Consider the following 25,647-nt stretch of genomic DNA (forward strand, 5'->3'; position numbering starts at 1 on the left):
CCCGGTGGCTCCCCCTTTTTCCCGTCACAGCACCTTCTTCCCTCGTTGGGCCGTGCTCTCTCTTTGAACTGCCCGTCCCTTTCACCCAACAACTTGCTTCTTTAAATGCCTCTCCCCGTTGACCGTTCGCTCTCGCAGTATAGATTAATTTCTATTTTTGACCCAGGCTCACCCATCAGCCGTCCCCTACCCATCCAGCAAGGGTGCAAGGACATGAAATGTCCCGCCTCCCCCAGCTGGAGTGAAGCGGGGCCCTCTCAAGGCCCCCCCCCCCGGGCCCCGGTGCCACTGCTGCACAAGTAAAGGGGCGCCCTCGCCCCTTCTCATGAATGTGATATAATGCCCCCCCTCACCCCTATTCACCTTGCACCTAACCCGCTTTGCTGCATTTTCCTGATTGGGTGTCTCTCTTCCCAGCAGGTGTCTTGGGTGCCCTTAGCCCTCCGCCCCCTCTATCATGGTCTCTTTTCACCCTCACTGAATGACCCTCCCGCATCCGCAATGTACTTTACAGAGAATTCTGGGCACCTGTCACAAGACACTCAATAGAAGTGCAGTGCACCTGTCGCACTCCGGTACATCACGGTGCTTTACTGTGATTGTTGCAAAGTTTGAAAAATGTAAGTCATTCTGTCTTCAGTGCCAAAACGTCTCGTACGTCAGCTTGGGTGCGCCTTGAAACATTGCAGGCGCTTATGTTCAAGAGCAAAGTCACAAGGTACTTTCAAAGGCACATTTGGGGTAAAAAAATAAGGTTTGCTGTACACAGCTGGTGGGTACCTTTTATTCCAGTACGGTCTAATATACCCTTTGGGCCAACAGCTGAAGGCACAGAAAAACACGCGCACGTATTTGGATACAAACCTAGCGTCGTGAAGGCGTCTTTTGAAACTGAGATTGTAGCGGCATCAACTTTCCAGACAGCTTGTGTCGGGCCAATAAAGCAACTACTTGGCCCAATGCGTTGACCCAGTCACTATAGAGATTCGCATGTTTATTCGTTGATGTATGTAGTTTATGTAAAGCGCCCACATGCGTTGTGACTGCACCTTTTGGGCGCTTTGGGATACTAAATAAATGTAGGTAAGGAAGCAGTCGCTGGGTGCAGGGGGTGATACGTTTTATGTGGAAATGTGCAAAAGCTGGCCGGCCACTCCTTTCATACCAACAGAACAAACTCGGCGGCTTGGTGGGTTAATGCACCTGCTGGAGCGTTGCAAGGTCCCTTAAATCGTGGAAAAAAATCAAAATTTGAACAGTGCATTTCCAGACCAACTTGCGCACGACCAGCTAAAAGAGAGCTTTAATGCGTTGCCACGTCGAACCGTATGGTCGTGGAATCCGTATGGTCGTGGAATTAAATTGATTCATAAACCACTAGCCTTGGTCCGCCTCTAGGCGCTTTCGGCAGACGAGGGGCAGTCGTGGGTAGTGATAGAGGCACGTCTTGAATACCTGAATTGGTGCCTTCTGGTGTAGTGGTACTCGGCGTTGTCTTCCAAGCCCCCTAGAATCAGACCACCACAGGAAATGCGGACATTCCAATGCTTGATATCTCGGGTGCCCTTTGCGGTTGGAAACAGGAGGATGTGGCATAACGGCCAGAGCTGCCACTTTGGACCTGGGAAACTAAGTTCGAGTCTCGGCGTCGGCTCCACATCCTGTGATCCTGGGCAAATCACTTAATCGCCCCATCCCTATATATGTGTATCTTTTTTGTAACGTAACTAGTGCTCATATAAAGAGCTACAATACCTTCTAGTCGAGTTTGCGCTACATAAAAACTGCAAAAAGAACTTCTAGTCGACCAGTTACATATGGATTCCATAGGACCCAGTTGCTTCCTGGCTTTAGGGTGATTGGGGGCAAGCCCTCGACTACTATGGAGGAGTCCCAGTCGTACCCTGGAGTTTGTTTGTGGCACATGGTGGTGTCTGTCGGGGTTTTAATTCGAGCAGCACAGGCATATATGGTCAAATGTACATATAGATGCTGCAGCTGAAACCAGTGGTAAATTGTCCTTCCCATTTTTCCCCCAGGGATGCCCCGTATTAGACAAACGGAACAAAAGCGACGCTACAGGTGACCTGTGATCTTTGGAGAACCCCGTATTGACCGACTAGAGAAATGAGGCAGCGCGGTGGGTTGGCGTGCCGGCTGCCGAGTGGCAGGTCACAGATATTAGCCATGGTGAGCTCAGCTCAGCCTTTCATCCTCACCAGGGATAGGCTCAGTGATTTGGGCAGTAGTCATAACCGTTGTTCATAGTGCCACGGAGCCATAAGCATGTTCTGGCACGTGAAATAAAGAGGCAAGCTGTATATGTTGTTAAACGTTAACCACGGACAGGTGTCTGGTGAAAAGTGCAACTGTGTGGGAAAAAGAATCCTCCACCAGTGAACAAAACGAAGAGCGCGTGCCCACCTAATGTAAAAGGTAGACTCCACCCAGTAGCCGAGCCAGTGTGTCATGGACCCCAAGGCAAGGAAAATAATGCCCCCCGGCTGCTGTTTGAATTATAAAATACAGTAAAAAACAGGGTTAAGTGCCCGCTCTGGGCAGGGCCCCGGTGCCACTGCACCTGCTGCACCAAAGGAAGCTACGCCCCTGCTCCAAGATCTTTTACTCCCACTATTTTTTTGGGGGTACCAGTTTCACTAATTGTTGCGGGCGCATGTGTGCTGCGCAGAGTAATAAGCAACCATTAAAGAAAGTCCCTTCAGACGGCGTGCAGTGCTCGTGTGCCCCGCCCCCTTCCCACGCGTCGAGATGCCTCCAGGTGAAGCAGGATAAATGACTCTTTCAGAGACCTGTTTTGTACGCTCTGCTCAGAAGCTGTAATACTCCTTACCTTCAGAGGTTCGTTTTTGTAGGGGTGGGAAGATTTCCGGGGGTGCAAGGGGCTTCTAACAAACAAAATAATTCGGCTCTTGGGGGGCGGGGGGGTAGTTGCTGTATAAAAAACGGTTTGATTTGAATGAATCATTATGCACGTCAGGGTGTAGTGTAAGATGCACACAATGGGCCCGATTCACAGAATGAACTTAAGACTCAATCCTAAACTTACTACTATGTTGGCATTCACAGAATGAACTTACTACTTTTGGTATTCGCAGAAGTTAGGATTTTGTCTTAAGTTTGTCTTGAGACAGACTTAAGACAGACTTAAGACAGACTTAAGACAAAATCCTAACTTCTGTGAATACCAAAAGTAGTAAGTTCATTCTGTGAATGCCAAAATAGTAGTAAGTTTAGGATTGAGTCTTAAGTTCATTCTGTGAATCGGGCCCTATTTTTTTGGGGGTACCAGTTTCACTAATTTGGATATTTGGATATTTGGATGGGTATTTATAGAGCGCGAACGTTCGCTCCGGAGGGAGCATCATGGCGCTGACAAACCAAAAGACCAAGTCACAAGGAAGGTAGTGGGGGGCTAGATGGCTGCTTTAGTCCAGTCATCAGAGAGAATAAAAATCCACGTTTTGAGGTGTTTCCTAAACGGCTTTTCAAGCGTCTGAAGTCTGAGATGCCTTGGCATGCTGTTCCAGGCTCTGATAGCCAGGGTACTAAGTGTTTTACCGCCTTTGGACTTCAGATTGAATTTGGAGGGGGTCATGAGGTTTTCTTGCGAGGATCTAAGGGAGCGGCCTGGTGTGTAGTGGGGAAAGCGGCTTGACAGATATGCAGGACCGGATTTGTTGAAGGCTCGGAAAGCTACAATGAGAATTTTAAAAAGTATTCTTTTATGCAAGGGGAGCCAATGTAAGGCTTTCAGAGCAGAGGAGATTGAGGATTTGAGTGGGAGTTTAAGGACAAGGCGCGCAGCAGTGTGCAGGACGCTTTGAAGTTTCAACCGGGTGGACTTTTTGGTCCCTGCCAGGAGGCCGTTACAGTAGTCCACTCGAGAGAGGATGAGGGCTACCGCGATGGTCTTTCTGGAGTCGAGCGGGAGGAAGTCAAAGAACTTTCTCAGGGACTTTATGATGCCGAAGCATTTACCTGCTACGGTCGTGGCGTGGGTATCGAAAGAGAGATCGGAATCACAATAAATTGTTACTGGATGCCTTGCCTGTTCCGATACCCGACCAACCGTCATCTGCTACCTTGCAACAATCCGTTGTCTAGGTGGATGACTACAGCTCCCAGGATGCATCAGGCCGCCAAATGACACCCGGGCATGGGTTCTTGGTGTTCTGAGTGGCATTTCTTCCTTGAAACGAACATACCCTTGCTCCCAAGGAAGTAGTTTGTGCTTTCCATGGGCAGGCACAGAATTGCCATCTTTACAAATATCTTGGGTTTTCTCTACACTGTTTTACCTCCCTTCAGGCGTTTCCAAAACGCTGCAAATGTCAGCTGTTACTTGTACCCAAATAGGTGATCATTAATTTACAGATCAAAGAAGGTGAAAGGGCGAGTCTCCCTTGTAGTGTAGGCAGAATTGACAAACGTTAAATATTTTTTGGGAGTGGCGGAGCAGTGTATTAAATGCACCATTAAGTTGGGCAAGTTGTCTTTCTGTATGTATGCGTGTGTACATGTCTATATGCTGCTTCTTTTGGTAGGGCCGGCTTATTTACCGGTCATTACAAATGTTTCTGTGATTTCTGGAGATGCTGCCCACAGTGCAGGAATCCCTGCAACTCACAGCCCTCCTTCCACCTCACAGCCCTCCTTCCACCTCACATCCCTCTATCCACCTCACAGCCCTCTATCCACCTCACAGCCCTCTATCCACCGCACAGCCCTCTATCCACCTCACAGCCCTCTATCCACCTCACAGCCCTCTATCCACCTCACAGCCCTCTATCCACCTCACAGCCCTCTATCCACCTCACATCCCTCTATCCACCTCACAGCCCTCTATCCACCTCACAGCCCTCTATCCACCTCACAGCCCTCTATCCACCTCACAGCCCTCTATCCACCTCACAGCCCTCTATCCACCTCACACCCCTCTATCCACCTCACAGCCCTCTATCCACCTCACAGCCCTCTATACACCTCACTGCCCTCTATCCACCTCACTGCCCTCTATCCACCTCACTGCCCTCTATCCACCTCACAGCCCTCCCTGCAGGAACTCACTGCACCTCACAGCCCTCCCTGCAGGAGCTCACTGCACCCCCCAGGTGGTTAAGCTGATCTCGCGAGGATAGCTCTGGTTGGTTCCGGAAGTGGGGGTCTACGACTTTGAGACCACCTTCTCCGTGTTTATTCCACCTGGCTTTGCTGTGGCAGAGACTTGTTTGATATTGGACAAGGTGAGAGCAACTAGACGTGACAGCTTCTTGCATTTCCACCAGAATTTCCAGCCTGTCCTCTCCCTGCCTGTTGTCGTGTCCCGGCGGCAGCAGGTAGGAGCGTGCACTGCGTCCCCGAAGTAACAGCCCTAAAGCAAGCAAGAAGTACGCCCCCCTCCCACCAATCCCTGTTAGGTAGTGGAAACTGTCCAAAATGGGGTGCAGACAGCCCCTCTCACCTTTCGGCTTGGTACCACTGCACCAGCCACACTACTTCCCTACTGACCGTTCTCCACTTCAGCCCCGTCTAAATTACAATTCCTGCTTGTGACCCTTTTGCCTGCTTGTGCTTGTTTTCCTGACCCTGTTGCCTGCTTGTGCCTCCGTGTGCCCCTGTTGCCTGCTTGTGCCTCCGTGTGCCCCTGTCGCCTGCTTGTGCCTCAGTTTTCGTGCCCCTGTTGCCTGCTTGTGCGCCCCTGTTGCCTGCTTGTGCCTCCGTGTGCCCCTGTTGCCTGCTTGTGCCTCCGTGTGCCCTTGTTGCCTGCTTGTGCCCCTGTTGCCTGCTTGTGCCTCCGTGTGCCCCTGTTGCCTGCTTGTGCCTCCGTGTGCCCCTGTTGCCTGCTTGTGCCTCAGTGTGCCCCTGTTGCCTGCTTGTGCGTCCGTGTGCCCCTGTTGCCTGCTTGTGCGTCCGTGTGCCCCTGTTGCCTGCTTGTGCCTCAGTGTGCCCCTGTTGCCTGCTTGTGCCATGTGGGTGTGTGTGGAGGGCTCTGTGTGGCTGTGTGTGTGGGGAGCTTTGTGTGGCTGTGTGTGTGGGGAGCTTTATGTGGCTGTGTGTGTGGGGAGCTTTGTGTGGCTGTGTGTGTGGGGAGCTTTGTGCGGCTGTGTGTGTGGGGAGCTTTGTGCGGCTGTGTGTGTGGGGAGCTTTGTGTGGCTGTGTGTGTGGGGGGGGGCTCTGTGTGTGTCATTTGCGAGAGATAAAGCTAGTGGCATTGTAAATGACAATGCCATTTATTTATGTTAAAAAAAACATAAATAAAAATAATGTCAAGAGCAATGCCAATAGCTCTAACTTTAACAAAGGCGAAACCATTGCATTGTAAATGCTTGTTCTATATGTGCTGCAGATGCAGATTCTTGAATTAGATAGACTCGGGGACACTGTAACTGAAATAGGAATTTAGAATGGAATGGGACAGTGGTTGAACCAGACGACTGTCCAAGGGGAACGAACACTATTAGCTTCCACAATGGAAATTTAAGGTCAGTAGTATGACCTGACTGGGAAACAGGGATGGCGCATTGTAAAATTGTAGACAGAGAGATATACTAGAGAAGAGGATGTCAGAAAACATTTGAGAAGATTTGGTGGGCCTGGGACTGGTGGGGTACACCATAGACAGTGTGGAGACTGGAGGAAGCTGCACCTGGTGGAGCAACGTGTTGGACACAAGACGACAGGGTTGGGGGGTACACGTGACTGTATGTCCAAGAGAGTAGTGGTATGGGATTTGCCACTGTCATTGGTGGATTTTCCACTGTCATTGGTGGTTACACATCGGAAGAACTATGATTTTGATGCCGGTGAGTGAGAGGAGGGAGAGATATCTGTATTGTCCAGGAAAGTGCTGTGTAGGTACTGTAGGGGGAGAACGTGGGAAGACCCGATATACCCTTGGAGGCTTAGGCAGTTCAAACAGTGTCAAGTCAAGGTTCCTACAAGGGATTTTATTTGAGAAATATGACTTCTAGATATTATACTGGAATTACTTGGTGGGTCAGTCTAATCAGATCTTGAGCCAAAATTCAAACATTCAATAAATGTAACAGAAAGAAACAGAAAAAACAGAAAAAAACACGGGCCTATCTCTTTGTAAATATGCAAATGAATTTTTTATATGGAAACCAAAGTGAGAAGGGTACAATCAGAAAGAATTAATTCAGCAATAAATCATGAAACAGGTTTGTGAAAATTATCCTACAACTCATGAATAAAAACATCTATTCCAACACAATAAAAAAAGTGACATATCTCCCAATACAAATAACAGTCACTTGAGTACGTTGGATATTTGGGAAATAGATGATAAAGTCGACGTTTCGGTCTTTCGTGGCGTTAGTCCGTCAGACCATCTTCAGGACGATGAGTATTGCATATAATAAAGACCCCTATGTAGACATAATGCATACAATTACATTTATGAAAGCTAAACTTAACTGTGGTCAAATAATACAACAGTTAACCAAGATAACATGTGTAGAAAAAGAGAAAAATAATTAGAGTGGCAAGCAACATTCTAATTTATAATTTTCTAATTGTAACAGAAATATTTTAAAGATCTGGACTCAATCATTTGAGCAAAGGGAGTGAACCAAGATGATGCCTCTCACTCAAGCGATATTAAAAATACATTATTCATCAATATTACTATGCTTACTTATTAGAGATCCGTTTTTTTTAATTGGACCCAGCATGGTTAATTCAATTTCCAAAGGAATCAGATTCACTCCAAGCCTTCAATATCGAAGCTATCACTGCAAGACGGAAATGTGAAGATATTTTTAAGTGAAATAGCACATTATTCAGTATAGTGTTAACACTACTCTCAGGCTGTACATCAAACATACCTCATACGGTAATTAAAATCGGCCCAGCAGTGTAGTGACAGTTTCAAGAAGGGTCACATTTACCTCAAGATTTCAATGTTGGAACGGTCACCATAAGACAAAACAATAGTGATGCTGAAGGGTGGAATTGCACACTGACTGATGTGTTGCTGGTGTACTCCACACACTAAGATTAAAAAATTAAAAAATACAGCGGGAATTACACATCTGATTAACAATCATCTGAGGGCATTACTCATCTGATTAACTAGCCTTCCATAATGGCAATAGATGCCTTTAGGATTATTAGTTCTTTATGTTATTAAATAACATTAAGTTATGGTGTATCAGTTTAAAGCCATTGTTTTTTAACGTGAACAAAATAGCTGAACACTAATTTCACAGACCTACTTGAAAAGAGGAAGGACAGGGTGTCATTTCACGTAACGTATGCATTCCTGATCCTTTTACATTGCCACTTGTGCATTATCTATTTCTAATTGACGTTCCAGAGAGTATTCATTCAAATCGTGTCCCCCATTAAATGATTATATATACATGCACTGAACTAATTATATGCTGGCGGCTCGTCGGACCAAATACACATGGTCCTAGGACTAAATTAAAGTCTCCGGAAATCAACTGCGGAGTACCCCAAGGATTGGCATTTTGCCCCACATTCTTCAACATCTACACGGCCGCCATCGCCAGTCAGCACGGGCTCAGAATTGTATCCTACGCCAATGACACCCAGCTCATTCTCTCCCTCACCATGGACCCCATCACAACCAAACTCAACTACCAGGAAGGAATAAAGGAAGTTGCATCCTGAATAAGCAGCAGCTACCTGAGGCTCAACTCGGAGAAGCCAGAGGCTTTCGTCCTCGGACCCACCCCCTCTGCATGGGACAACACCTGGTGGCCAACCACCCTCGGCAGATCTCCCACCCCCATGGACCACGCCCGAAACCTTGGCATCGTACTTGACCCCTCCCTCTCCATGACCCGACAGGTTAACGCCGTCACCTCCAGCTGCTTAAATACCCTCTGCATCCTCCAAAAGACCTTCAAATGGATCCCTCCGATTCAAGAAAGACCAACACCCACGCATTCATAAATAGTAGACTGGATCACGGAAACACCCTCTACGTCGGGATCAACAAATCTCTACTCCACAAACTCCAGACCATACAGAACCCTGCAGCCCGTGACACGAACACATCACCCAACACCTGCAGAACCTCCACTGGCTCCCCGTTGAGAAGAGAGTAACATTCAATATACTCACCCATGCCTACAAATGCCTCCACAACACCGGACCCCAATATCTCAACAATAGAATCTCCATCCACATACCCAAGAGGAACCTCCGATCCGCCGACCTTGCCCTCGCGGAAACCCCGTGCATCCGCTGAACATGAATGGGCAGAAGAACTTTCTCCAGCATCGCGGGCAAGACCTGGAACAAGCTAAGCTCCCGATCAACATCAGACACGTCCTCACCCTGCACATCAGGAAGACCATCAAGACCTGGCTCTCCGACTGACTGGAGTTGCGCCCCCCCACCCCCCAGCGCATTGAGACCCTCACGGGTGAGTAGCACGCTTAAAACCCCCTGATTGCTTGATTGATTGATTGATTGAAAGCTCAGTATGCCGAACATCAGGGCTGCATAGTCTTGAATCGACCCAAAGACTCTTTAATCCACTACCAGACACTCCCAGCCCCTTTATCCCACTCTTGCTTGTTTCTGCTTTCTCTCTTTGTAAGGTTTTTCCGCTTTTCTCTTCCTCCTTTTTTTCCCTTTTTATGTTTTCCCTTCCTTGCTATCGGGAAATCTTTGAAAAGGAAAAATAAGTGCTAGTCCCCAAAAATGAGTGCTGGTGGCCCCCATTGGCAATCACTGGCTCAAATTGAACACTGGGGCCACTAGAGTCATTAAGTTATGTTTCAGTAAGAAATAACATTAGATTTCAAGTCTGTGAGAAGATTAAAAATATCATAAGAATGTTTGGGACGTGACAATACATTAATAACTGAGCTTCAAGGGTATTAATAGTGCTAGAAGGTTGGGGTTTAGGAGAAAATTTTATGGAGGAAACCACCAATTAATTATGTGGGCAAGAAAAATGGCTCATGAGAGGAACCCGAGGAAGTTTAGTCTTACATTTGCCTGTAGAGCATAGAGCTATTAAGACAGCAGAGTGAGGTTCCGTGACAATTGTAAGTGGTGTTTTTAACTCGCACGAATATGGTCGAGTCTAGTATCTATGAACCGCAAATGACGAGTTTTGTAAGTGTGCGCAGTTTCGCTGTGCTAACTTAAACCGTTCGTTTGTTATGTGGGTTTGTCATCTGTACCCACGGGTTCCATCTTAGATACGGCATCCATTTTGTCTCTTGCCCTCAAGTAGCCAGCGAACGGACGCTGTCCGCTTCGCGACCCTGGGACTCCCAAGATATGGCGGAAGACGCATGTTCTTTGTAAGTGTCTTTATGACGAGGGGGATGCTACTGTAAGGCAGATGGCGCCGCTCGAGGCTCATCTTGCCGCACGGGCTTATTGTCTCAGTCGTGCATCTCATTAGGCACGTCCCTTTGATGCCTGTATCTCGTGCTTCTCGACACTCCCCTTTTACACCCTTTCCGATCTCCCTACTGTCTCCGTCTTCCTCTGCACCTGTCTTCGTTCCTATTTCGATCTACTTTACTGCTGATTGGAATTTGCTAATGGTGGGAAGATGGGTTTTTACAGTTGGGAATCGCCAAATGTTTCCGCACTTATGTTCCGGATCTTGTGTGTTTCAAAGTGATCTAAGCGACCCCTCTGAGAGCGACTTGTGGGAACCAGGTTGTAAACTATTGTGTATCATGTTATCCTATGGGTAAAAACTGTATAAAAGGAGCGATCCACAAATACAATTTGAAGCAGTCTCCCCGAACTACACTCGATGTACTTCCTGTGACTTCTGTGTTCCCTGCAGTAAATAAACCTTGACTCTTTGACGCCGAAGGAAGTGTCCCGTGTCTCTGTGACTTGTACGCCGGAGCAGGTTACCCACGAAGGTTTCAGGTGTTGTGCCCTGGCACCGCTGGGTCCAAAGAACCCAGTCCTTCAGTTGGCGCCCAACGTGGGGCTGCATCAGTGGTACCGGTCCAAGCCCGACGATCGTGAGGAACTTCGTGTGAAATCTCCGAGGGAAGGTGCACCCCGCTTCATCGATCCTGTTGTCGAAATAAGTGGCCCGAAGACTTTTCCCGCGAAGATTCCCGCCTCCTAACGGCTGCGACGGACTGCTGCCCTGACTGTAGACCTGTTTTGGCGCCTGGCGTAGACCTTGGTATAGCGAGACGATTGACGGGCCTTCCTGAGGACGCCATTGATCTTTGAGTTAAGTATTTGTGGGTCGCTCCCAGAGTTCTTGGTTGTAGACACTTTAGCGAGTGTCTTTGTTGTAAACACTTTAGCGAGTGTTTTTGTTGTAGACACTTTAGCGGGTGTCTTTGTTGTACACGCTGTGTGAGTGTTTTTGTCGGTGACACTTTGCTAGCGTACTTTGTTGTTGTTGTATTTGTTTGACGACTGCAGCCGCCAAAGACCGAGGGTTTAGTTCTTTGCTGGGACTTGGTAAATCCCGAAATCCCGTAACCCTTGAAGTTTGTGAAACTCGGCTAGTGTGCAAGATGCCTGGTCGCAGTACTTTGTTCAGTTGCTTTAGACCTTGTGGTGCGGATTCCCTGCTGGAGGACTCGTGTCCGATACCTCCGGTTGGAACTCCTACATATGACTTATATAGCAAACATGGGCTAGGCCCGATTGCTTTTAACGATTATTGGATCAAATATACAAAGAAAGACGGCGATCTTCGTTGGCCACCTCACGGTAGCTTCGAAGCGTCGATCTTAGATAATTTGGAAATGAAGTTGTTCGAACGTAAATCAAGGCCGGCCATGTTTGATGCCTTTCGGTTCTGGCGCAAAGAAGCCCGACAGAAAGAGATCAGACAAAATAAACGTAGTCAGCGAGATACTGTTGCTACTATAGTGAAGAAAGCTGAGCAGTTTCAGCGTGATAAGGAGGATAAGGATGAGGAAGTGTTTGAGAGATTACAGCGTATGTCCATAGACAAATGCTATCCTGTTTTGCCTACGGAGTCGGATAAGAAGGAAGAGGCAGTTGAGGATTCTTTAATGTCCTATCTTATGAAGTCGCCACCTCCGTACGTACAGGGTACCGCAGCTCCTGTGGTCCCTGCCGTACCTGTTCTTCCACCTGTAATTCCTCCACCAGTTCCTCAACCTGCACCTGCTCTTCCGACTGTTCCTGCTCCTTTGCCTATTTCTATTCCTACTGCTCCTCCGCTTCCACATACTCCTGTTCCCGCTACTGCTCACGCTACTGCTCCTGTGTTGTTAACCCCTGTTGCTGCTAACGTCTCTACTCCTTCTCTTGTTAGTCCTGTGTCTTACTCTTCTCCCTCTACTCGTAATCGTGATTCTCCCCTTGCGACAAACTTCTTTCAGTCGCTCGGACCTGTTTTTGGGTCTGCAGGTTCTGATGGTCCACAGAGACGTAGCCAGCTTCCTGGTAATAGAGAACGTGTTGCGCTATACAATATGGCGATGGGTTGGATGATAAACCCTGTTAGAAATCCACCTCGTGTTGTCCTCGAAACGTTTGATCAATTCAACATACCTACTCAGAGATATGTGTTTGATGAAATGTGCAAGTTCTTACATGATCAGATAGCGGCCAATGCGCCTGACGAGGTGCTGACCGCCCTGTCTGAACTCCGGCTTCAGTTCGCAACTGGACTGATAGTCGACACTAATGTCCGACGTGCTATTGAGCGGTTGCTATCTCTTCGTCCCGCTCCTATTCCTCATGCATTGTTCGTTGAGGACATTGAACAACGAGATGGGTCTGGCCAATATCCTATGCGTGAAGTTCCGCCAGTTTGGGTACCCGCTGATAATACTAATGCTAATGCTCCAATACCAGCACATTTCCAGAGAGTGTGGATACACCTCCCTTGGAAACGATCGGAAGTGCTTCAGGTGAAACAAACTTTGCCTGATCCTCGCAAAAATCCTGCGGGGTATTACAAAGAATTATCGCAGCTCGTAGACGCTACGATAATGAATCTGGCCGATATCGACATGTTGTTTGGCAATGTCGTACCGCAACCGGTATGGGCCAAGATTCGTCACCAAGATCACGCGAATGAATTAGGTGGTGATTGGGCTGCCATTACAGCGGCAGACGCTGGACAAGTGGCTGCTACTAAACCCGATCAGTTGATTGAACTTCTTCCCCAGCGAATCATTACATTAATGAAAACGCTTATGCCAGCTATGAGGGTAAATTGGGACAAGTTGTCAGCCTGTAAGCAGAAGAAAGATGAGAGTGTTTCAGACTTCTTTACGAGGTTCGAGGAAACATTCGTCGATCATAGTGGGCAGGATATGGGTACTGAGGGTGGACAGAGGTTGTTTGTGGATAAATTCGTATCGAACTTATTGCCCGACTTGAGCCATAAATTGAAAAATTCAGAAAGTTCATGGGCCGTTTCTACCTCAGCTCAGATATTGGCTACGGCACAATATTATGAAAATAGAGAAAAAGAGGAAAATGACCGTGCCGATAAAAAGACGAAAGAGCTGAAAACTAAAGTGTTGTTACAACAAGCATATCCGCCGCGTTCTAATCAGAATGCGCCTCAGCAGAATAGATCGCAGTCGCAATCGAATCAATCGCAGCCGCGTAATGATTCATCTTTTCAGAGATCTTCATTAGGGTACAATCAATGTGCTTATTGTAGACAGGAGGGACACATTAAATTCAATTGTCCTGCTTTAAATGACCGTAGTGGTGGTAATTCGTCTAGAGGAGGTCGTGGTGGTGCACAGCACGCATCACGTGGTAGAGGTCGTGGTGCTCAGAATGATCGCTCTGACCATTCATCAAATTCTAATAACTGTTTCGATCAACGTGGATCATCGCAAGGACGATCTGCGCAGTACAATGTAGACGATTATTACGTCGATCAGGGACCTGACGATAGTAATTACTAGGACAGCCAAAGACAAGGAGAGGGAGTGGTATCAGTTCCGGTTGATCAGAGAGGGCCTTACGTCGCAGTTGCTACATCGGGCGTCGTTGAGCCTTTTCTGTTGGACACTGGTGCAGCGAAAAGTTCTATCATGCATTCGAAACTCCCTGGCGCACCTTTGTCTGGCTTAACAAATGTTTCCGTTGGATTCTCTGGCGCCCCCGTTAGCAATCCAGTTTCGCGCCCTTTGCCCCTTAAAATTGGGCCACGTGAGCTCGAAGCTCCATTGATTTTGTCTACTGGTTGTGGCGAAAATATTTTGGGTCTGGATTTGCTTAAACGTTTGTATGCGACTTTGTATTGTTCTCCTGCGGGTGTAAAGCTTACGTTAGGAGAGAGGGTAGTCTCTCCCATGTACTTGTCCCTCGATAAGCTTCCACCGGAATTGAGTTCTCTTCCTGCATCTTTGTGGGCGACGGGTCCAAATGACGTGGGCCTACTTGATATCTCCCCTTATGTTGTTCAGTTGAAATCGAATGTGCGATTGCCACGTATTCCCCAATATCGTATCTCCCTTGATGGTGAACGAGCTTTGTTAGCGATCATCTATGATTTGATCGAGAAAGATGTCATTGAAGAAACTCGGGGAAACGTGTGCAATAGTCCTGTACTGCCCATTCTTAAACGTACTGATCCTACCAAACCGCCTGTTTATCGTTTTGTTATCGATTTACGGGAGGTGAATAAAATTGTGGTTCCTCAATTCCCTGTTGTGCCTGACATTACGGCGCTACTGACTCTGATTCCAGCTACAGCTTCATGGTTTTCGGTGATTGATTTGAAAAATGCGTTTTTCAGCATCCCGATTGCCGAAGAGAGCAGGGACCTTTTCGGTTTCTCTCTTGGTGGACGTAGCTTCCGGTTCAAACGCGCTCCTCAGGGCTACTGTGAAAGTCCATCGATTTACAGTCAAGCTTTGAAGGGTCAACTAGATGCGTTTAGGTTGCCGGTTGGTGCGGCTTTAATCCAATACGTCGACGACTTATTGGTGGCTGCTGATACTCAGGACATTTGCAAAATTGCTACAGTGTCGTTGCTGCAACATCTCTGTGAGTTAAATCACAAGGTGTCACCTTCTAAACTCCAATATTGTTGTCAAGAAGTAACCTACCTAGGTCACTTATTGTCAAAGGAGGGAAGGAGATTGACCCCAGAGAGAATTGCAGCGATTGCGCGCATGGCTGTGCCACAAACCCAAAGAGATGTGCGTGCCTTTCTAGGTATCACATCGTACTGCAGGCAGTGGATTCCTAATTTTTCATTGCTGGCGAAACCATTGGTGGCTCTTACGTGCAAGGATGTTTCGACTCCTTTACCATGGACGGAAGAATGTCAGAAAAGTTTTTCTGAATTACGTGATTCATTGTGTTCGGCTCCTGTGTTAGGTACCCCTGATTACAGTAAACCGTTCACGTTATATGTTCACGAGAGGGAAGGTTGTGCTTTAAGCGTCTTAACGCAACCTTTTGGTGGTAAGCAACGTCCATGTGCATATTTTTCCTCGACCTTAGACCCAGTAGCTAGAGCATTGCCGAGTTGTTTGAGAGCAACTGCGGCAGCTGCGGTCTCCATCCGACAATCAGCAGGATTGGTCATGGATAATATGCTTACGGTGATGGTTCCGCATGCAGTCGATACTCTTTTGAACCGTACGAAAACTCAGCACTTGACGAGTGCGAGGTTATCTGGGTACGAATTGACGCTCTTGGCAAGCCACATTCAGATAAAACGTTGTAATGTCCTAAATCCGGCAACTTTGTTACCAATTAGTGCAGAGTCAGATGCAGTAACAGAACATGACTGTTACTTGCGGACAGAGGAGGAAACAAAAGGTCGTGTGGACCTTAAAAACACCCCATTGGAAGACCCGGATGGCATCCTGTATGTGGATGGGTCATGTTTTAAATTGCCGAATGGTGATGTGACTACTGCTTATGCTGTGGTGACATTGAATACTGTTGTTGAGACTGCGAGATTGAGTCAGAATTCTGCCCAAGCTGCAGAGCTGATCGCTCTTACTAGAGCATGTGTATTAGCAAAAGGTAAACGTGTGAATGTGTACACCGATAGTCAGTATGCTTTCGGTGTAGCGCATAGTTTCGGACGATTGTGGCGAGAACGTGGTTTCTTGACGTCACATGGCACGAAAATACAGCATGGCCAGCTTGTGAACGATCTTTTGGATGCATTGACTTTGCCTGCTCAAGTTGCAATTGTTAAATGTAGTGCGCATCGTAAAGTGACGGATGATGTTGGTCGTGGTAATGCGTTTGCAGATGAGATTGCTAAGGAGACTGCCCGGAACCTTAGCACTCGAATGTATGTGACGAATTCGGTTAGGTGGCCTACAGAATCAAGTATGTGTGAGAATACTATAGAGAGTGTGAAAGCAATTCAGAATGAGGCCACCGACACTGAAAAGATGAAGTGGAAAGAAAGTACGGGAAGGTTGGATGTGAATGGTTGCTGGATTGATTTGTCAGATCAGAAAAGATGGATGTTGCCTGATGCGTATGTACTGGCCGTTGTGCAAATGGCACATGGGTTAGCACATATTAGCGCGAAAGGTATTTGCAAGTTGTTGGCTGATGTGTGGAAGAATGATGGAATTACTAAGTGTGCTGAACGTTTGGTGAAGAATTGTATGGTGTGTATAATGTACAATCCTGGCAAAGGAACCCCAACTCCCCCTGGCAGTTTTGCTCCTCCTTTGTATCCCTTTGAGGTGATCCAATTGGACTTCGTCCATATGGAGCGATGCAATAACCTGAAATACGTTTTGGTTGTGGTTTGCGCATTCTCCCGATGGATCGAGGCCTATCCCCTCAAAGACAATACTGCTTTGTCTACTGCGAAAATCCTACTGAAGGAATACTTTCCTCGGTATGGAATGCCTAGAGTCGTGTGGTCAGATAACGGAAGTGAGTTTGTTGGAAGTGTGATGAAGAGTGTGTGTAAGGGCCTTGGAATAAATCAGAAATTCCATAGCGCCAATCATCCCCAGTCAGCTGGATTGGTTGAAGGGTACAATGGCACCCTTAAACTAAAATTAGCGAAGATTCAAGCTACGACTGGACTTTCGTGGCCTGATGCTTTGCCTCTAGCATTACTGTCAACTAGGGCGACTGTACACTCCCGAATAGGGCTCAGTCCCTATGAAATAGTGTTCGGCCGTCCTGCGAATGTGTGGGGGGTTCCTAGGCCAGGAATATTCTCTGATCTTGAGTTTCCGATGTTGATTGATTACTTACATGACTTGACTGCTAAACTGAGGTTAATTCATCAACAGGTTTACGACGCCTTGCCGACGCAGACGGAGGGTCCAGGCCACCAGCTCCAGCCCGGAGATTGGGTGGTTACCCGAAATTTTTCACGAAAAAACAATCTGGACCCTCGCTTCACCGGACCTTACCAGGTGCTCCTGGCCACGAGGACTGCCGTTCGTCTTGAGGGGCGGAAAAATTGGGTACATGCTACCCATTGTAAGCGAGTCCCTATTCCTTTGTCGGCAGACCCGTGGGTAAGGAAAGGCATTGCGTCAACAGAAACAGAAACATTGCCGGCGTTTGTACCTTTTAGCGACGCACAGCTTGTTGGAGAACCCTCAGCGCAGCAGAAAGCCACTGTTGAACATTTGTCAGCAAGAGACTCAAGACCAGACCAACGAACTGATCAGCAGGACGCTGTCTCTTCGACAGATCCTTTGTTCGACGTGCAGACACGTCCCGGGAAACATCGATATTCTTTGCGATCTCACACTAAGGACAAATAAAAATTTGCTTGCTTTGCTGAAATTGATAACTGCAATATCTTCGTTTCCCATGATCAACTTTGAACATTCGTATCATTGAAAATTGTTTTGTATATATATATATATCAAGCTTCTTCCTTGTATCTTTTTCTTCCACAGCTGAGAAATATTGTGCTAATATATACATATTGTGTATTGAGGGCCGTAGGGCCGCGCGCGTACTTCCTTCTGGACAGTAGGTCTTGACACTAGGTTAACGACCGTCGGTTCCTAGGAACTCCTGGGGATTGACTATTGCTGCACAGAACGAAGTGCGTCAAGAAACGTTGCGGACGGTCGTAGGGAAATGGCATTTTCGAAGCTGAATGATTTGGAAGGAGCTCAGGCATATAGAGTCAAGCTGCAGAAACTTAGTCGTACGAAATGTTTTGTATCCCAGTTGTTTGTTTTGTTTTTAACTGCTTCTGCATTTTTGGCGGGTGGGGTGTATTACACTATGTCTTACTTCTTACTTCCTACCCCTACTCCTACTCCTTACCCTAACATTACTTCTACTGCTACTACTACTTCTCCCCATTCCTTTCATATTCTACCGGAACACGAACAGGCTAGACGTGTAGAATTCCGCAACAATTCCTTTATCCAGCTCCTCCATCAGCATCAGTTAGTGGTTAACACTACTAATTGTTGGGTGTGTGGGTTGATGCCACATACTACGGGTAAGGGAATTCCATATCTGGTGTTACCGTATAGTTCCCAAGGGTCAGCTCGAGCATTCCAAACAATGCTTCGAAGCGCACTAGGTTTCCACCCCTCTCTAGAACGTTCCCCCAAACCGGGTCCTACCTCGTGGCAGTGGGTGGTATCGATGATAATACAGGATTTGGAAGATGAGATCTATGATGCTTTTCTCATCCCTAAGGCAGAGGTACAAGCCTATAGGGCACCGGATAGAGGGGAATATAGTACGTTCACTAATGAAAAGCAGCTTAAAAGCTCGCCTCCGATATGGGTCGTACCCCACACTGGTAATTTTTGTATCGTGGGTCGTGGTTCGCAAGTCTCACTTGGAGTAAGTGCTTGCACTGAAAGTTACGTTCTGTCAATGTCCCCGATCCCTGTGCTTCTGGCTGCCAAGGGTACGTACTTCATCTGTCATGATCGTGCATATACATGGTTGCCCGCAGACTTCATGGGCTCATGTTTTGTTGCAAATCTGTTGCCTCCGACGTTTACTGTAGATGCCGATTATCATAAGACTAGAGTTGTACGAGGCGTAATTAGCGAAGAGGATACTGCCGGTCAAGAGGCAGGAGACTTTTTCAAGGGTTTCCTCCCGTTTTGGGGACCTATGGTTAATAGTAGGAACCTGAGACATTTGACTCGAGTGGTAGAATCGACAGCTAACATTACTGCCAGTGCCCTTGGTAATATCACCACAGAACTTCAGGCGGAGAGACTTATGACATTACAAAACCGTATGGTTTTAGATGTTGTCTTAGCAGATCGCGGTGGGGTATGTAAAGTGATCCATTCGAGCTGTTGCATTTTCATTCCAGATAATGCTCCTACTGTCTATCAAGCCATCTCGAAGTTGCACAAGATCTCCGAATCCATACACGTGGATGTAGGGGATTGGACGCTACTCGGTTGGTTTTGGGGCCTGATGTCGACTTGGGGTTGGAAGATTCTGACGATCATCGGGGTTGTGGTAGTGTTCCTGTTCACGTGTTGCCTTTGTGTGCAGTGTGGTCCTGCCTTATGTGGCCTCTGTGCTACAACGTGTATGAGACAACCATCTGTTACCAAGGGGACTCGGTTGGACAGAGCTATGCTACAACGACATCTTGATGGTCTGATGAATATCGAGTATGATTCCGACTAGTGCTTGCCTACATGAGGGCAAAAGGAGCGTCTGAGGTTCCGTGACAATTGTAAGTGGTGTTTTTAACTCGCACGAATATGGTCGAGTCTAGTATCTATGAACCGCAAATGACGAGTTTTGTAAGTGTGCGCAGTTTCGCTGTGCTAACTTAAACCGTTCGTTTGTTATGTGGGTTTGTCATCTGTACCCACGGGTTCCATCTTAGATACGGCATCCATTTTGTCTCTTGCCCTCAAGTAGCCAGCGAACGGACGCTGTCCGCTTCGCGACCCTGGGACTCCCAAGATATGGCGGAAGACGCATGTTCTTTGTAAGTGTCTTTATGACGAGGGGGATGCTACTGTAAGGCAGATGGCGCCGCTCGAGGCTCATCTTGCCGCACGGGCTTATTGTCTCAGTCGTGCATCTCATTAGGCACGTCCCTTTGATGCCTGTATCTCGTGCTTCTCGACACTCCCCTTTTACACCCTTTCCGATCTCCCTACTGTCTCCGTCTTCCTCTGCACCTGTCTTCGTTCCTATTTCGATCTACTTTACTGCTGATTGGAATTTGCTAATGGTGGGAAGATGGGTTTTTACAGTTGGGAATCGCCAAATGTTTCCGCACTTATGTTCCGGATCTTGTGTGTTTCAAAGTGATCTAAGCGACCCCTCTGAGAGCGACTTGTGGGAACCAGGTTGTAAACTATTGTGTATCATGTTATCCTATGGGTAAAAACTGTATAAAAGGAGCGATCCACAAATACAATTTGAAGCAGTCTCCCCGAACTACACTCGATGTACTTCCTGTGACTTCTGTGTTCCCTGCAGTAAATAAACCTTGACTCTTTGACGCCGAAGGAAGTGTCCCGTGTCTCTGTGACTTGTACGCCGGAGCAGGTTACCCACGAAGGTTTCAGGTGTTGTGCCCTGGCACCGCTGGGTCCAAAGAACCCAGTCCTTCAGAGGGGTAAGAGATTCTGCCTGGAGTAGAGAAAAACCAGGCAGCATAGCTGGGGTTGGGCATGACTTGGTGCGAGCGGGCGCTGTGGGGCTTGCCATTGGTATGTTTTTTGCAAGCCCGGGGTGTTTCTATTTTGTACTTACACTGCACGTCCATGCACTTGTCCTGTTTATAACTGACAAGATGGCAGCTCTTTGTAGCACAGGGAGCAAAATTGCTGACCTAGAATCATGCTCTATCCAACAACTAAAATTCAGACCGGAGAGGGTGATAATAAAAAATCAGTGTAGCCAAAGAATCGTGCTAAGGTGCAAAATAGCAAGTAGTGCATACCATTTAAAAGCACGTTCAAAATCGAATGGAGAAAATTAAATCACCATGAGCAACCTCACAATTGGTTTAAAAAGATAAACCTTTTTAAAAGTAGCCTCCTCCCGACTTCCTCCTGCAGCTCTCCCTCCCACCTTTCTGACTCTTATATAACTCTCCTGACTCAAACAGTGCACCCTCATTCCAGGACATACTCAACTCTGCGCTGTAATTTCACCCTCTAAACCAGAAAAAATGAATGCTGTTAACCTGAATGGAATCACAGCCCTAAAAGCAAACCACCTCCCCACCCAAAAAAAGTTTAATCTCTTTTTATTTCAAATGGCTCACCCTTCGGAATTTCTCAATCTTGCCTCCTTGGATACTCAAAAGGTAGAGTGTTATGCTCCAGCATCCTGCCCCAGTTACTCACTCCAAGTTCCTTCACCTTTCTTCCCTCACACCCCTCCAGTGCTTCTTCAATACATACTCCTGTGGATTTACACCCTCCAAGGTTTAGGAGCTCTCCCATGCTTCTGTCTGGTGCACTTGTCAGACCTTCCATGCATTCTCTCTCCAGAATTCTTTATCTCCCTATCTATACTTGATCTGGAATAGCAGCCGATTGCCCCGTTTTTGCCGGGACTGTTCCGGCAATTACACTTCGGAAAGAATTGCAGGAAATTGTGATAGGAATTTCAAACTTTTGGCCAAAGTAGAAGAGTAAGAAAAATTCTCCAATGCAGCTGAATGGGATAAATGTTTCCAACTCAGCTATTTTGGCCTTCAATTTGAAATTCCAGTCTCAATTCCCTGCAATTCTCTCTTTATTGAGTAGACCCTATAATCTGCACCATGATGAGTATGCAGCGTTAAATTATGCTAATTATGTGGGTTGGGTGGAGCAGGCGGAGTAGGCAGAGCTTTGGGGTAGTGGGTGTGGTAAATTTTCAAGTAAGTAATTTATAGCTGTGCTGCTAAGTGTCCCTGGAATTTTTTTCAAATGTTGGCAATTATGCTCTAGCAGAGCCTCTACCCATCTTCTGCAATGCACCTTCCTTTGAGGCTCTTTAATGACTCCATTCCCACAGAATCCTCTCACTCTGGAGTACATTCATATCCTTGCGTGAGCCCCATGCAGTGTTCACTTGATCCGGGCCACAACTTAACACCATATTATGAGACCTGCTCCAAGTCCAAAGCTGTCTAAGTATAAGCCCAAATTGAGCTAAAACAGACCAGTATCAGCATGAAAACAGCCCAAAGGTGCAACTCTCACATTGTTAAAAAAAATCCTAAAGGAAAAAGTTTAGGTAAAACTCTCATTTATATTGAAGATGCATATTGAAGAATGGGGTTCATTCTGCATCTCTGCACTTCTGCAGTCATGTCCAAATTCTATTAATAACTTCACTTTGAAGGTTAGTCACAAATATGACCTCTAACTGGCACTTCTGGTCCAACAAATCCAAACCTGAACTTGGCATTCATGAATGAACTACGCAAAAACAGATTATAATCCACTTCAATGAAGTCTAAGGGTGGGAAGGAATTCTAGCACAACTTGTTTGTCAAGGCCTGCATTTTATCTACTTGCCTGAAGATATTCAAACAAAAAAGCTGCTTTGTTTTCCTCCAAAACAAATGTGAAGCAACAGTGTGAAAACGTAAAGGACTAAGAGAAGTCTGAGAGCTGCGAGGAACAACCCAGCCTTTCAACTGAAATGTACAGAAAAGTCCAAAAAAGAGACAGTCACTTACTCTGACCAATCCCAGTCCTCCACCTTAAAGGTCTTCACCTTGCCCGTTACTCAGGCCCCAAAGTTATACAGGACCCCTGTCGTTGCCTTCATGTTGCAGCCACTACAAGACTAAAGCTCCCAGTTGAAAAGCAGCTGATGGGTTTGTTTGGGTTCCAAATGAATGCAAAATGATTTGAGCTAAAAGAAAAGAGAGGCCTTTCAGAAACTTCCAGCAATACACTCACCCAAACATCCTAATGCTAACGCTCCCTCAACTCTGCTGACACTCATAATTCCTGGTATCCCATCTACTCCTTTTTCCTTATTTATTTATTTATTTATTTATTTATACAGTTTATATAGCGTGCAATTACCCTGGGGTGTCTCGGCGCTGAGCAAAACATATGCTGAGAGGGGCCATGACTTATTGATTTAAATTTGTTTTTATTGTTGCAATAAAGCATATCAGTACAGAATAAACAGTCCGCCAACGTGGCCTCAACATTCAGCCACGAACAGCTATGTGTGCAACGTTTTCTCATTTTATAGAACTGGTACACATAAACATGACCTCGGTTAATCAGTGCATTATGATCGTGTAAAGGCTCCTGCATGCTGGGAGGCGATGGGACGGTATCGCCATGGGGGCGATGAATAAGAACAGACGGGTACTTTCATGCCGTAACAGCGCCGGATCTGGGTCTGTACTGTGCACATAACAGTGTTACCAGTGAACAGAGGGGTAACGAAACTGTGGGAGGGAAGCATGTAGGCGCTAGCAGGGTCCAAGTAGGGAGATATTGGCGGTGGGTGTCGGGGGGGGGGGGGGGGGGGGGACCCACGGATGGCCGGACATACGAGAGGTTGCCCTGGACGTAGGGGGTTATCGGGGTCCGACCCTGGGGTGGCTCACTTCAGGTGAAGGCTACCGGTCTTCTCGGGTGGGGGGAGGGGAAGGGTCAGGCGGGTCTCCAGCCTGCGTGGACTGTCGGAAGCTGTGAAGGAGCATGGCCCATTCCATGGAGATGGGAAATTTGCGCGCGCCCTTGGCTTCTTCTTCCCTTAAGGCGTCTTCCTCCGCCGCCGCCCATTTGCTAACCGCCCCCTTCCATTGTGCTATGGGGGGACCCTCTGGGGATCGCCAGCGCATGGTTATACATCTATTGGCCAGTAGGAGCGCTAAGGACACGAAGCGTCTGTGCACCGGTTCTTGCTTAGAGATGTGGAGGATGCCTAGTGCACTGGACTCCCAGGTGGCCAGTGTAGTGAGACCTGTGAGTTCCAGTAGTGTGTTGTGCACCGCCTGCCAGAAAGGTTGAAGGTTGGGACAGTCCCAAAACATGTGACGGAAATTTGCAGCTGGGGAACAGCATCTGGGGCATAGGAATGGCGTGGAGGGGTAGAACTTCTGTAATCGCGCTGGGGTGAGATAAGCCCTGTGTAAGATATAATATTGAATATTTTTGAAGCGGGCGTTCCTAGAGACGCGTTTAGGGGCCTCTAGCGCTTTAGTCCATTCCGAGTCGTGCAGAGCACGGCCTATGTCCTCTTCCCAAGTGGCTCGTAGGTTCGTCAGGGGAGTGTATGAGAGTTCCCGGATGGATTTGTATAGCCATGTGACCAGGTGGCGACCCACCCCCATATGCAGGATAGCATGTATTACTGGATGCGTGTCTGGCTCGCCATTTTGGAGATTGAAATGGGGTCGGTACCCGTCGAGCAGTTGCCTATATCTAAGGAATTGGCCCGGGGGGAGCCCGTATTCTGCGATCAGGCGCTCCAGCGGTTTCAGCGGATTTCCTCGAAGAGTGATTCCAGGTCTGTGATGCCACAGCGGGACCAGTCAGCGAGCAGTGGGGCCGTAAAGTAGGAATCCTGCCTGGGGCCGCCTATTAATGGCACACTTGACGGGTTAAGGGTGTCAGATCCAAGGATGATAGGGTGGACTGATCATCTGCTAGTAGAAGCGCTCTGCCCGGTCCATGACAAGCCTTTTATACCCAGGGAAAGGCTAACCCTTAAAAGGCCGTGGCACAAACTTACGTTGGAAGAGTTCTACGGTATATTAGAGCGGAAACCTCTGAGCAATTTCACTAATGTGGAACAAGGCTACCAACAGTTCTGCATGTGGATCACCGACGCCTTGGACTCTCTTATACCTCTACGATGGGCGAAAGGCCGGACAAAAACACCTAGTCCCTGGTATAACGAGTCTCTGGCAGAACTGAAAAAATCCTGCCGTAAAACAGGGAGGGAATGGAGACGATCATATGACCCTGCTCTGAAAATCCGGTATTTCACTGAGTTGAAACTTTACCACAGAGCTATTTGCAGAGCTAGAGCTGCATTCTATGCCCAGGAATTTGCTACCAGCACTAACCGCTCAAAACTGATTTTCAAGGTACTGAAGGACCTTATGAAAAACAGATCCTCATCAGAGGCGATTTGCACAGATTCACACTGTGATAAATTGGCCTCCTTTTTTGTGGAGAAAGTGGAAAAAATATATCACGGGTTCGACACACTCCACCAGGATCAAGAAGCCACTGTCTCTGATACATCGGATCATGAGCCCCTGGCTATCTTACCTGAACTGTCGGTTGAGGCCTTTGACAGACTCAGCCTCAGGGTCAAATCAGGCTCCCCGGCGGACCCGTTAAAGCCAGCCTTCATCAATACACTTTCCCCGCTGTGTCGTAACCCCATACTGGATCTCATTAATATGTCTTTGTCTTCTGGAACTGTACCCGCGGCTTGGAAGCAGGCAGTGGTTACTCCCATATTAAAAAAAGCCAACTCTGACCCCCGACTGCCAGAAAACTACCGACCTATCTCCCTGCTGCCTTGGATCGCCAAAGTAACAGAAGCGCACGTCAACTCGGTTCTGTCTGAGCATCTGGCTTGCAACCAGATTTTGGACCCCAGTCAGAACGGCTTCCGGTCAGGACACAGTACCGAGACGGCATTACTCTACATCTTGGAACACCTCCGCCAGGTACTTGACTCAGGTCATACTGCAGCGCTTATATTATTAGATCTAAGCGCTGCCTTCGATAC

The sequence above is a fragment of the Lissotriton vulgaris genome, chromosome 5, assembly GCF_964263255.1.
Source record: "Lissotriton vulgaris chromosome 5, aLisVul1.2, whole genome shotgun sequence".
NCBI classification, from domain to species: domain Eukaryota; kingdom Metazoa; phylum Chordata; class Amphibia; order Caudata; family Salamandridae; genus Lissotriton; species Lissotriton vulgaris.